General features: G+C 41.8%; 1 long non-coding RNA gene across 3 annotated transcripts in view; it reads left to right on the top strand.

Moving 5' to 3' along the window:
- The window catches only part of LOC135302751 (uncharacterized), a 34,416-nt gene extending 22,621 nt beyond the window's left edge, over positions 1 to 11,795 (top strand). Inside the window, exon 3 of one of the 3 annotated variants that reach the window (XR_010364298.1) lies at positions 10,767 to 11,795. This is a non-coding gene — a long non-coding RNA (uncharacterized LOC135302751). Of the gene's footprint in view, positions 1 to 3,361; positions 10,432 to 10,766 lie in introns of those variants that run through there. The other 2 variants (XR_010364299.1, XR_010364297.1) reach the window with 2 other exon arrangements.
- The last annotated feature ends 413 nt before the right edge of the window (positions 11,796 to 12,208 follow it).

Genomic DNA, 12,208 nt, shown 5'->3' with positions numbered 1-12,208 from the left:
CAGTATTTAAGAAGGTTATCTATAAACTGGGTAAAATTATACACATCAGAGCAGTCTTTCTGGGATTAGTCACCTATTCCAAGTTGGTTTTTCCTGTAAAAAACAAACAATCAAAATCAACACCATGGCATGTTGTGAGAATTAGCAGATGTTGCAGAGCAGCTGGGGACCTGGAGTGCAGGATGCTCACAGCATGGCTGTCACAGTTTGTGAGGCAGTGCAGTCCTTGATAGAGGTTTCAAATCCAAATGCTTTCCCCAGCTGGCACCCTGGGCAGTGGTGGCACATATATGTGAGAGGATTTACCTGTGCTAACTTCTCAGAGTGATTTCTAGAGGTATGAAAAAGATGTAAGATTGTTCACACTCCCATGGACAGGCAGATGAACTGACATCTTGCACTTCGAAATCCTGGGAGCTGCTCTCCTGTGGCAGGCTCCTTCCCTCATGCCTCACTCCACAGTGAAGGCTTGGAGGTTGCTGCTATGGGAACGAGTTGTTCCTTCTGCTTGCCTCTCTGGCTCCAAGTATCTCGAGGACAGTAGCAGCAGCTGCTGCAAATTTAGGGGTCAACAAAACATAAAAGCCCTTGTATTACCACAGTTGTTCTTTCCATCCTAATGAGAAGAAGACAACCAGATGCTGCAGGGAGATTGGTGACTGCCCTGACCCTAGCTAAGGCAAAAAAGTGTATTCCCTGGGAAGCTCAGGCTGATCTCTGCAGGACTAATGTATAAAGCAGGAAGGCATCTGAAAGATTGGGAATGTCAGCACTGCCCTTGTTGTACTTCATCATTGCCTTCCAGTTTCCTCTGGGTGAGTGGTTCTGCAGACGCTCCTGTTCATGGCAGTGTCTCTGCCCTGCACACACAGAGCAAGCACATCCTTCTAGCACAGACCTTGCTGAACAGTGAGCCTCCACTGCCTGGGTAACAGGTGCCCCAGAGGTTTGCTAGCAGTGCTGATACTCTTCATGACATAATTTGGTCTTTCTACAGACCAGTTGTCTCTTGACAGACTTCAGATTCTCTCTGTGCTGTGGCCTAGACATGCCTCACAAATGAATCCAGATGAATCAATGGGAATTCTATGTTGTTAAGTGGAACAAAAAGCTTCAGAGCATCTTTGACATTCACTTTAATTTTAATTTGTCTTTTTTGAAAAAGAACTACTGCAGTTTCCATTTTTATTTTGAGCAAATTTAGAGCAGAGTGTAGCATGTGACCACATGCTGGGAGCTTTGGCTTGGTAAAATATTATAAATTGGCAGGACATTAATTAGTAACACAGCCCTGTTCTTTAATTTGCCATCATGGTTTCTGACTTTGTGCGAGAAATGAAATCAAATGTAAGTAAACAATGTGGAATTTGCAATCAGGAATGCTTGGTTACAAAGCTGTTTGACAGCTTGGAAACTTTTAAGGACAAAGATGGCAGCACAGTAACAAAACCATCTTATTTACAGGCAGAGAAAATTCATTGAAATTCCCTGTTGCCATGTGACAAAAGGAAGAATCTGTAGAGGAAAACCCAAACTGAAGGAGAGATGAGCTGCCATCAGTTTTTTAGATCACATTGGCATGTTCACCCATTAAAGACCCACTGCTGCCAGGACTGCAGTGACTCTCTCCACATCTCCTGTGGCATGTTACAGTCTTGTGAAGTTTTGGTAGTGGGTACAAAAGAGGTTGTATTTGTCACAGGAAATGGGGAAATATTTCCAGGGCAGAGCTATAGCACAGAGGGGATACTTTGGAGCATTCTATTGTGTGGCTGCCTGGGGTCATAGGGACTGCGTTTCATGACACAAACAGCCTCTCCCAGCTTTTTGAAGTTGTTGAAATATGTTACATGTTTGTTAGCTCTTTCAGTCTCATGCACAAGATAAAGATTTTCTTGACTCTAGAACTAAAAATCTGGAGGACAGAGGCAGCCTAACCCTGGCCATGCCTGGCTCAGGACAGATGGGTGCTGGAGCTGCCAGCACAGGAGACAGGAGCACAGCTTTGAGCAGACTCTGGCGCGTTAAGGGAGCACGTTCCACTCAGCAGTGCCAGCAAGGGAAAGGATTCAGTTGTAAAGGGGGGTCACCAGTGTTTGCATGCACCTGCACTCCCACCTGCAGAGAAGTGTGTAGGCAATCCAGGCAAGTAAATTAATGAGCTTTGCTTAACAAACTGCCCCAGGGAAATTCCTGAAGCAATTTACTTTTTAGATTTATAGCAGTAAACATGTAAAAATTCAGACTAGCGCTTTATGAGGCATAAAATAGCAAGGGATTTGTAGTGGAGAGGATATATGACTTGGTAACTAGAAAGGAAATGAATAGCTTAGCTAAAGGCAGAGTTCAGACAACAAACTGAAATGTTTTTTCAGAAGGATTTTTCTATTAAGGCTAATTGTAACAATAGCTGCTCAATAACATAATCCTCAAGCAGCATGAAATGCTTCTGGTCCCATGCACTTAAGCTTAACTGAAAGAATTTACAGGCCTCTAATGGAACTCCAGTTTTATGAGTAAACTTCTGGTACTTGTATTATTGCTGCTTTTGGACTTCCATCAACTTAGCTGGTCACTGCCAGCTCTTAGATTTGGCCACTGCCTATACTGCAGGCAGACTCTTACAGTCAGCCCTGATGCAAACTTTTACAGAGTTGAATTAGCCTAATGACCAAACCCAGTTCTGGTCCCGAGTGTTGCATTCATGCTTGGAAAGGTGCAGGTTGGTTTTCAATTAGCTGTGCAGATAAAGGACTTGAGAACTTCTTTACTACACCAGAGGTAACATGGAGGTGACCAAAAAGGCACCAAACAGCTCACATGCTCTCAAGAGATATTGTGTTTTTCACATTCTCAAACTGACCTGCTGTAATAATCAGTTGCTACAAGCCACATGAGAAGAAATTCTCATATCTTCTTTTTCTCAGCAGTGCCCCCATTCAAAACTAAATCAGTATGTGAAGTGGCCCAACTGTACCTATTCAATGTCTATCATTGCATAGCATATGCAGGGAGCTTCCTGGCACACAGTAGGTGCTACTGTGTGCATTTCCATTCCCCCTCATTACATGTTTATTCTGGAGAGCTAGGAGCACCAGGGTGACAGTCCGTGATTTTCCCTCTGGGCTGGTCACTACAAGTTTCCAGGCAGCTGCTGAGTCTGGATAATTTCAGCACCTGGTTGTTCCTCTGTCACTGTTTTGGGAAGTGAGTTGTTTATTCCCAGTTCATCTGGGGCTGATGGTCCTACCTCATATTTTGCAGCTGGGATGCTTGGCCACCACCCAAGCTGAGGGTATAGGATTAAAAGAGATAGGGTCATGAAAACTGAACTTCTATCTGTTTGGAATTATATCCTCAGGTCACACAGTGGGGATGAAATCCATGCTGTCTTTTGCATGTATAGAAATCTTCAATTACAGGGTTGTCAGTGAGTATGTTGAGCCTCATATGACGCATGGAGATTGGAAAGAAGAAGGAAAAAAGACCTCCTGGTCCTTTCTGTGTGATGCTGTCTTTCAGCTGCCAGCAGTGAATGCAGGAGCTCTCCAGCAGCCCTGAGTCACTGGGAAGCCTGGCTAGGTTGGCTCTATGGGACATGAAGCATTGTCAGGATATCTCAGCCCAGAAACAAAACTGTATCTCTTTTACCATGGGAGGAATCAAATTGTTTACAAACTCAGGATATTAAAGCAAGTAAATGATGAAGGGTTCTCACAGCAATTTTTGCCTCCTCCAAGGAGTTTGAGAGCACAGAGACATTACATTCCTGCTGGTTTTATGCTAATTGGATACATATCAGACTTCTGCCTTCCCAATGCTCCTTTTTATTTGGGGCACACATAAACAGTGACTTTCCAGTGCTCGTACCACAAGCTGGTGCTGAAAATGAAATGATGTTCCCATTTTTTCTGTTCACTGTTCTACAGCTCCTCCAGACTCATGCTTTACTCTTACAGAAATACCTTCTCTGGCTATAGGTGTCAGCAGTCAGCTGAAATTCCTTTGTACTTCAGCCAGCAGCCAGGCAGCACAGCCCTACAAAACTCTGCTCCACTGCCTCTCCTTTCATTGCTTCACCTGTTGTTTCCCTTTAGCTAACCAACAAGTTTTTACTGTTTCATCACTGCCTTGCAAGGTCTGTGCTCCTGGAGTGATCATCAGTATTCACAGGATTTGTCAACACCATGATTTTATTGATGCATTGAGCATATTGAACACTTTCTGTGGAATTCCCAGCCCCCGTGTTACTGTCATCTGGGAGAATCTCAGCTTTTATAAAAGAAAGTACTCTGTCATGGTCACAAAGAAAAGCTGGAACACAAGGTCCTGGTACACTCTGTAAAGTCATAAAGCTGTGGGCAGAGGAACCATTAAAATGTGTTTCTAAAAATCATGGAAAATATTGCAGTTCTCATTTCAGTGTTTACAGCATGGCTTTGGGATTTGGGGTAGGAAGTGCTGCGAATGTTATGCACAAGCCCAGCAGTGAGCAATTGTTAATGTGGGATTGGGTTGTCTGCAGCTCCCACAGAAAAATTACCAGGAGGAGGCATCAGAAAAGTCTGAGAAAAGCTTCTTACAATGGATTTAGCCCCCTAGAGGGGTAGAGTGGACTCTGCAAACTGGCAGGAACAGAAGGTACCCAGTGCTATGAACATGCAGACTCAAGTGAATGGTGCTGGCTGCCTGCCTGGGGTCTGCACTGCCTTCAGCCAAAACTTTTACCTGCTTGGTGTGGAAATTGGTGACTTCTGACTCTGCAATTCAAACCTGACTTCTGCTCTGAACAGCCTGCAAACAGCCCATGCACTAGCCTTCCACAGCTTGTCCAGAACCTTCAATGCTTCAGATTCAGATGAGACATCTCCCCTAGCAGTCATCCAGCTCTGCTGCCTTCCCTGCCATGTTTGGATTGATCATCAAACCAGGTGTCCACTCCATACACAGTCAGTAATCTATAGAACAAACTGATGGGAACATCAGACATTGACCTATTCAGAGGAAGACAGTGAAACAAACTGCTATTTCAGGATGTCTTGTGGCCTTTTCATTGGAAAACCTTAATAAAAAATGCTTATGTTGCACAGGAAATCTGGTTAGTCTCCATGAAAGAACCTCTCAATTGTTAATCTCATTTCTGCCAGAGACTAAAATTTGGCTGCCGTGATCATTGTCAGCCTGTTGATCTAATATTCGTAATCATATCCGTAATTACACAGCCAATCACTTTTTAACGGGCAGTGGGACCACAGAAAAATGCATCTGCTTGGACTAGCAAATCCACCCACTCTAGAGATTCCTGCTTCTAGTTTGTCTTGCTTCTAATATTGAACAGTTTGAAAACTTCCACTGAAGTCCACAAAAGCCATGACTGATATTGTTCCCCTTCCCTGTACAAATGCATCATTTGTGTACCAATTTTTTTGATTCCATTTATCCTGTTGGAATACAGCCAATAACCCAGCCATGAGGTGAAAGACAGATCAGCTGCTCCAAATATCTTGGGGAGACACAGACTGAAGTTAGTTAATAAGAAGAGAGACAGTCTTCTTACAAGGCAATGAGTCAGATTCTTTTTTAATTTCCTTATATTCTATAGATAGCATTTTGATTTCCTTCTTTCTTAAAGACAGCATATTCATAACTTGGAATCTAGCATAAGTGAAAATACCATGACTATACATGCTACAGATTTTTCTGTCTGAAGAACAGATATTTAACACTAGGACTTCTACTAAACTATCATAATTGCTTACAGTACCATGCCTGCTTCTCATCTACTTTGCTGTAGTTCATACTAGTACAGGGGAGTTTGTAGTAACTATAGAGATAAAGGTCATAAATTTAGATTTTTAAATTACTAAATTTCTAATTGGACATCAGAAATCCGCTAAAATCCTCTGGAATCTCATAGTTGTGAATTCCTTCTTGTCACCTTTTGGAAATCATGACTTTCACTTGGCTATGGGAAACACCTAGAAAAAGTCAGAACCTCCAAAGCAAGATTCACAGTGTTGGGCTATGTTTAAGACATGTTGTGTAATATCTGCTGTAGAAGAATTCTAGCATCTTTAAAGAATAAACCAGGACCAAAATAAATGGAATTTTCACTTTCCTTAATCACAGCTGATTCCTGAGACTTACCAGCTTTCTGGGAACACATCACTGCCTTCTAGGTTTCAGAGGAGAGCCCTACTTTTCTTGTAAAATCACTTTGTAGATAATATGGTTTGCATTTGCCCAAGCCGTGGCATGGGGATTTCACCCTTGCTGGGATACTCACTTTCAAAGCTTTGATTGTTTCTCCACAAGAATAGTGCTTATGTTAAGCAAAAAAGACAAATAGTGTCTCATTAGCAGGAAAATGTAAATAAAAGTAAAAAAAGAATGCTATTTGTCCCTCATATTGTCGAGAAGGAAACTATTTCATGTCTTTACAAAGTCCTCCCCCCAGAGCAGAGAGGAGGTGGACTAAAAGTGGAAGTCAAAATAATGGGAGAGGGCTCTTGGCTGCCTTCCAGGGAAACAGTGAGAGTTTGCATTGAATTGCAGTACCAGCAACTTGGAAATGCTTCCAATTTACCATGCAGTAACTACGCTCCAGTCTGAACAGCCAAAAGCCTGGACTGGTTGGTAAAATACCCTGAAGTCCCTGCGAATAGTCTGGAACTTAAAAAGCTTAAGCAGAAGACAGAAAATGAAGTATAAAAATGTTGGCAGTGTTGCTAAGGAACCAATAGCAAATGTGGTATGTTCCCCTTGATTGCTTTCTGTAACCTTGATTGCTTTTCTGTAACCCTGCCCCACAGCTGCCATCACAACTGTGCAGAGCTGCTGCATGGCCAGGGCCAACCCCACCCAGCTGGCCAGGAGTGAGACACGAGGATGGAGGGAGAGTGCCTTGAGGGTGCCTACCAGCTTTGTGTAAATAAAATAACACTACCCCTTGAATGCTCCATCTTTGACAGTCTTGTGCACTTTTGGCATTCACATAAGAACCAGAAGTGATGATTTGGGTCAGTCAGAGCTGAGGGACCACATGAGCCAGCAATGTGAGGAGAGATTTGCATGTTCAGAGGGTACTTCTTAAGAAAACTCCACGGTAAATATGTAAATATCTGAACTCAGGGCTGTTTTCAGGGAGTTTACAGAGCCACAGGCAATACAGTTACCAAGAATAACAATGCAGGACCAACAAATGGTTTCCAACAGCTGCCTAAATGCAGAAAAGGGAAGAACTCTGTGACTGTGTGATGCAAAATGCAGTGTTCCCAGCTGTTGAATGCAGAACTGAATTTATTTTATTGTAACAGTGCTACATTCAGTCTCAATTAAATGCTCTCAATAGACCCATTTTCAAGTGTTATTCATACTATATGATCAATTCTCCATTTACAAATGGAGCATCTTGAGATAAAAAGACCACAAAATTAGTAATTCCTTTTAATAAAACAAACAAACCCCAAGAAAGCAGGTTTCAACAGAAGGAAATGATGTGCCACATACTACTAGGAAGCAGACAGGCCAAACACTTCACACTATAACCATTGAATCATAACATGTTTTGGGTTAGAAGTGATGTTAAAAATCATCTCATTTCAACCCCCCTGCTGCACAGAGGGATGCCATTCACTACATCAGGTTGCTCAGGGCCTCATCCAACCTGGTCTTGGACAGAGTATTAAGTATATTATCCTGATAAGTGTAACATTTGAGTAATATGGAGGAAACCAATATAGAGAGCTGTATGTAGAGGAGGGAATACAGACAATTTAAACAACTATAAATATATATCTGAAAGCCTTTGCCAGGGCTGACTTTATGTGAGACTGGGGCAGAAAGAAATCTATATCAGAAAGGGACAAAGTTTTTTTAACAGACATGTTTGTAGAAGATAAAATACAGCTTCAGAGCCACAGCACCTGCACAGCTCCTATACTTTTCCAGAAAAGATTATTATCTCCAAATACTCCGGAATTCATCACCCTGCCAATTATTAGAAAAGCCCATATGAAGCAAGATCCAAAGCAAGCAGGGATCCCTCATTTGTCACTTTACCTGCCAGTACCACACACATTAGACTGAATTCAGGGCCTTCTCCAGATGTTTTGGATAGACAAGATTCCTGCATAGCCTCTACAGTACATGCTGACACATCCATGAAGGGGCTGTGGCTCTTACTTTCAAAGTTATCTTTCAATAAGGGTATATTTTCTGTGAAAGAGCAAAGGAACACCCCTCCTGAGCAGCTAAAGGAACCATCTGTAGAAACTGCTTCTTGAGGATGACTGACTTGACTAACTCAACAGATTCAATTTGCATTATTAACAATAAACATAATTACATAGATATATCAACAATGCTTCCAGATAGTGCTACAATTACAGGCTGATTGAACACACTATGCATCATGAAATCAAAGCCACAATTACTCAACAGAGAATGTGAACATGGTGAGACACTTGTGCAGTATTAGATTACAGTGCTGCAGGAAATGACAGAGGAGCCATTGCATTATAGTCAACAGATTAAAGCAGAGCCAGTACCTCTACTACTAATTGCTCTGGGGAGGAGCAATTAAAGCCAACATATCTTCAGTTCCAGTGGCAAGGTGCTGAAGCTAGTGGCTCCTAGGTTACCAGGGACCTTGCTTTTCTGATGTCTCACACAATTACTTCCCATTCCCCTACACTGCTGATAGCTCTCTCCCTTCTTTCCAGTTTCTACTGCCTTTGATACTCCAGTGCATTCAGCCCACTTATGCTTTTCATTGTTAGTCAGCCTTTCTTTCTATCTGCCTCAGTGGGCTATGGGACTGTCCCTAAACACTTTCTGATTTAAAGACTCTCCTCCAAACTCCTGTCCTTAACAACAGCTTTGCTGCTGTATTTGTGTGGATGTGCTCTGCCCTCTGGCCTCTCTGCACTGCTCTGTGAGGAGAAGACCTGGAGCAGGCATAATGACTTCCCTGGGTTTTGCAGGCACACTTGCAGCATTAGATGAGTAATTTAACAACTCTGCCCTTTCATGACAGAAAACATACGAATCATTAGCAGTTAATAAAACAATGGAGCACACAGATTTGGCAAACCTTTATTACTGTCTAGGAATTTCAGACTCACAGCCTAAGTAGTAGTCAGTACAATATTTAGAAAGCATTTGTGTCTTTAGAAGTACTGCTTTCTCAGAAATGAAAGGCCTGTTTCTTTTTCTTCTATTTTCATAAAAATTATTTCACTATCTTTTAATCATTTGATTGAGTCCTGCAAAGTGAATCCAACTAATTTATGTGAACATTGGTGTAATTAGTGAAGAAATGGTCAGTTTGTTAAAACCCTCCTCAGCTATTAGTGTATCAATGGGTTTACTCTGAGGAGCAATGTGTGATGGGATCTTTTCAACATCAGCAACCCTTAATTAGCTAGGTGAAGAACTCTGTATTCCATTTAGAGGATAACTCCATTTTTGATCACTTATCTTTTTCGCTTTGCCCCAAATGTAGTAAGTTTCTTATCCCATAGTATTTTGTTCTAGCTTTCCTAAAGCTACAAAAAACTCTACAGAATTTTAACCAGCTAATATGTTAGAGTATACGAAAAAATCGGTTTCTTATTACATTTTCCTGCCATGCAACAAGAAAGCACCATAGCAACATCATTCTGTGCTCACTGCTGAAGTACCACAGGATCTTCTCTTACCAAAATATGAGACCCAAGAAGCCACACCACCTGGCATTTTGCTAACCTCTGCACAGTGAGAAAGGACTCCCTTTCCATTGGGTTTAGGATTCCACTTTGCTCTTGTTCTGTTCTCACTCCTTGGAATCCTTTGGGCCAAACTTTACCATCACTTATGGGAATGTATATACTTGCCAATTAGTAGGGGGTAGAAATACCTGCCACTTCTGAACTGTTTGCATAACTTGTAAGCAGCAGAGAAGCTTAATGGTTAATTTGATAATTTGACACATGCACACTTAAAAATAAATAGTGCTTAAACCCTTGTAATTTTATTCATTTATTGAAGGTGATGTAAGTTTAAAGCCCATTTATGAAAAGAGGGTGTCCAAATTGCAGCTTTTGAAAATGCAACCCACTGTATGTAGCTGCAATAGCAAAATTTATATTTTTCTAATCTGTAGGTTTATTTCATTTTATGCAAACATAAAAAGCTCTAGGCACCTAGACATATACTAAGAAAGACAAATTAATATCAACAACATAAGCAGTCCTAGTAATTTCCTGTATGTGTAAAGGGAAAATAAACCTATTTGCTATTTACTAATCCCAAGCCCAATACTCCCCCAGCCCTCAGCTGCCCTCTTTCCTCAGAGGCCTGGGAACAGAGCTGAGGGCTTTACAATATGCCTAAAAGATCAGCAGTAAGCTCACTGCAGAATAAAGAGGAGGGGTAGAAAACACTAACTAAAAACAGAGCCCAAAAAACCCCATCCTCTTTGAAGAAGTCTCGGTATTTTTTGATGTGAAGAGCTTTTTGATGCCCCTGAGGCTATGTTCATCTTTAACAAACAAGGACTATGTGTTCCTTCTTGTTACCCTGGCTCACTCTTTTGTTTTGTTTTGTTTTATTTCTAGTAAGCATACCCCTAGAAATCAGAGGCCCTAGGATAATATTTCTTTTTATACAATATTTATTGTTGAAAGTTCCTAATTTGACATTATCTGTACCAAACTAAAATTCTGGATGTGTAAAGTTAAGGCAAGCAGCCAGGTTACAGAACCACGTTTCTATTTCACTTCTAGGTTGCCAGCACTATTCACCCCAAGAACTGGAAGCCATTAACCAGATCACCCCAAACACAGTGTTCCCCTTCTGCAGCTCATGTTTTCTGTCACACCTGTTCCAGGTATGTCTTTAAGTGAATGAGCTGGGAGACAATCTTGCCAGATTGTCTGAAAAATCCTTTTACACTTGCTCTCATATATAATTTCCTAATATTTATTACTACTAAAAAATCAGATAGGCTGTCACAGATTTGTCTTGTGAGCTTATAAATGGAAAGTTCAGCTTTTACATTCATCCTACACCCCTATCATTTGGGTCATTTTATGCCATAATCCTCACAGAAAATGTCTGCAAAGCTACATGGCACTAAAATCAGGCTTTCCAAAGGAAAAAAGTGATAAGAATTCTCAATCATAACCAGAACTAACAATTACAGGTATAATTTAAAATAAATATGGGTATATCTTAGTCTAAAGGGAGGGTAAAGGGAGAAGAATTGTGTGAGGGAAAGAATGTTCTAGCATCTTTACACTGTAAGGTTAAAAGGAATACAGATGCAATTCTGTAAGACTGTAAACTCCAAAAAGTGAATGTTAAGAAAGCAAAGAATACCTGTTATATTTAATTTTGTTTCAATGCCCTTAAAAGTTACAGAACAGCTGATACTGTAACAAAAAGGCAGCTAATTCATAAAACAATGAAAACAATAGAAAAGTCAAATTAAATCCAGAACAACAGTAACCCTCGTGAGCAAATGGAACCAAACCAAAGTAAATGATCAAAACCTCACACCTTTCTACACAGCTAAGCCAGTGGCATTACTAATTAATAAAGTTCCCTACTCAGACAGGAATTCTAGAGAAAGTGTGAAAGAAAAAACCAACATCAAAGCAAAGCAAAACAACCCCACATCCTACTGCTGCAAACTGAAGCCTCTTTTTGCAAATGCTCTGATCTCCACACTGAACACAGATGGATGTAAATATAACCTATATGCCGGTTGACTGGGTGAGGGCAGGCTGGCAGCACTCTTAGGCTGTGCCCTCATCCTGGCTGTCAGGTCCGGAGCAGCACTGCAGGCCCGCCGGAGCAGGCAGGGCTGCGGCCCCGCGGGCGGATCCCGGAGCAGCCGCGGTGCCCGCTGGAGCGGGGCAGCGATGGAACAGGCGGGACACAAAGGGCCCGGCATCGGGAAGGGCTCGAGTCCAGGCTGAGCTTCGCCCTGGGGAACAGCAAAAGCAGACACTAAAATATCGAAGCAAGGGTGACTCTGACGTTGGCGAGAGAGAGAAAATGATGAGGAGGACTCCATCTTATCAGAAGGCTAATTAATTACTTTATTCTACTATAGTGTAGACATTGGACCTGAATTGAATGTGCCTCGCACTCACCCTTGCTCACACCTGCACAGAACTGCACTCATCTCTGGCTCTCCCATGACTCTCAGCTGACAGTCCAA

Source organism: Passer domesticus, chromosome 6, assembly GCF_036417665.1.
Source record: "Passer domesticus isolate bPasDom1 chromosome 6, bPasDom1.hap1, whole genome shotgun sequence".
Classification (NCBI taxonomy): Eukaryota; Metazoa; Chordata; class Aves; order Passeriformes; family Passeridae; genus Passer; species Passer domesticus.
The sequence above is the reverse complement of the archived record's forward strand: the minus strand, read 5'-3'. Positions and strand labels throughout refer to the sequence as shown.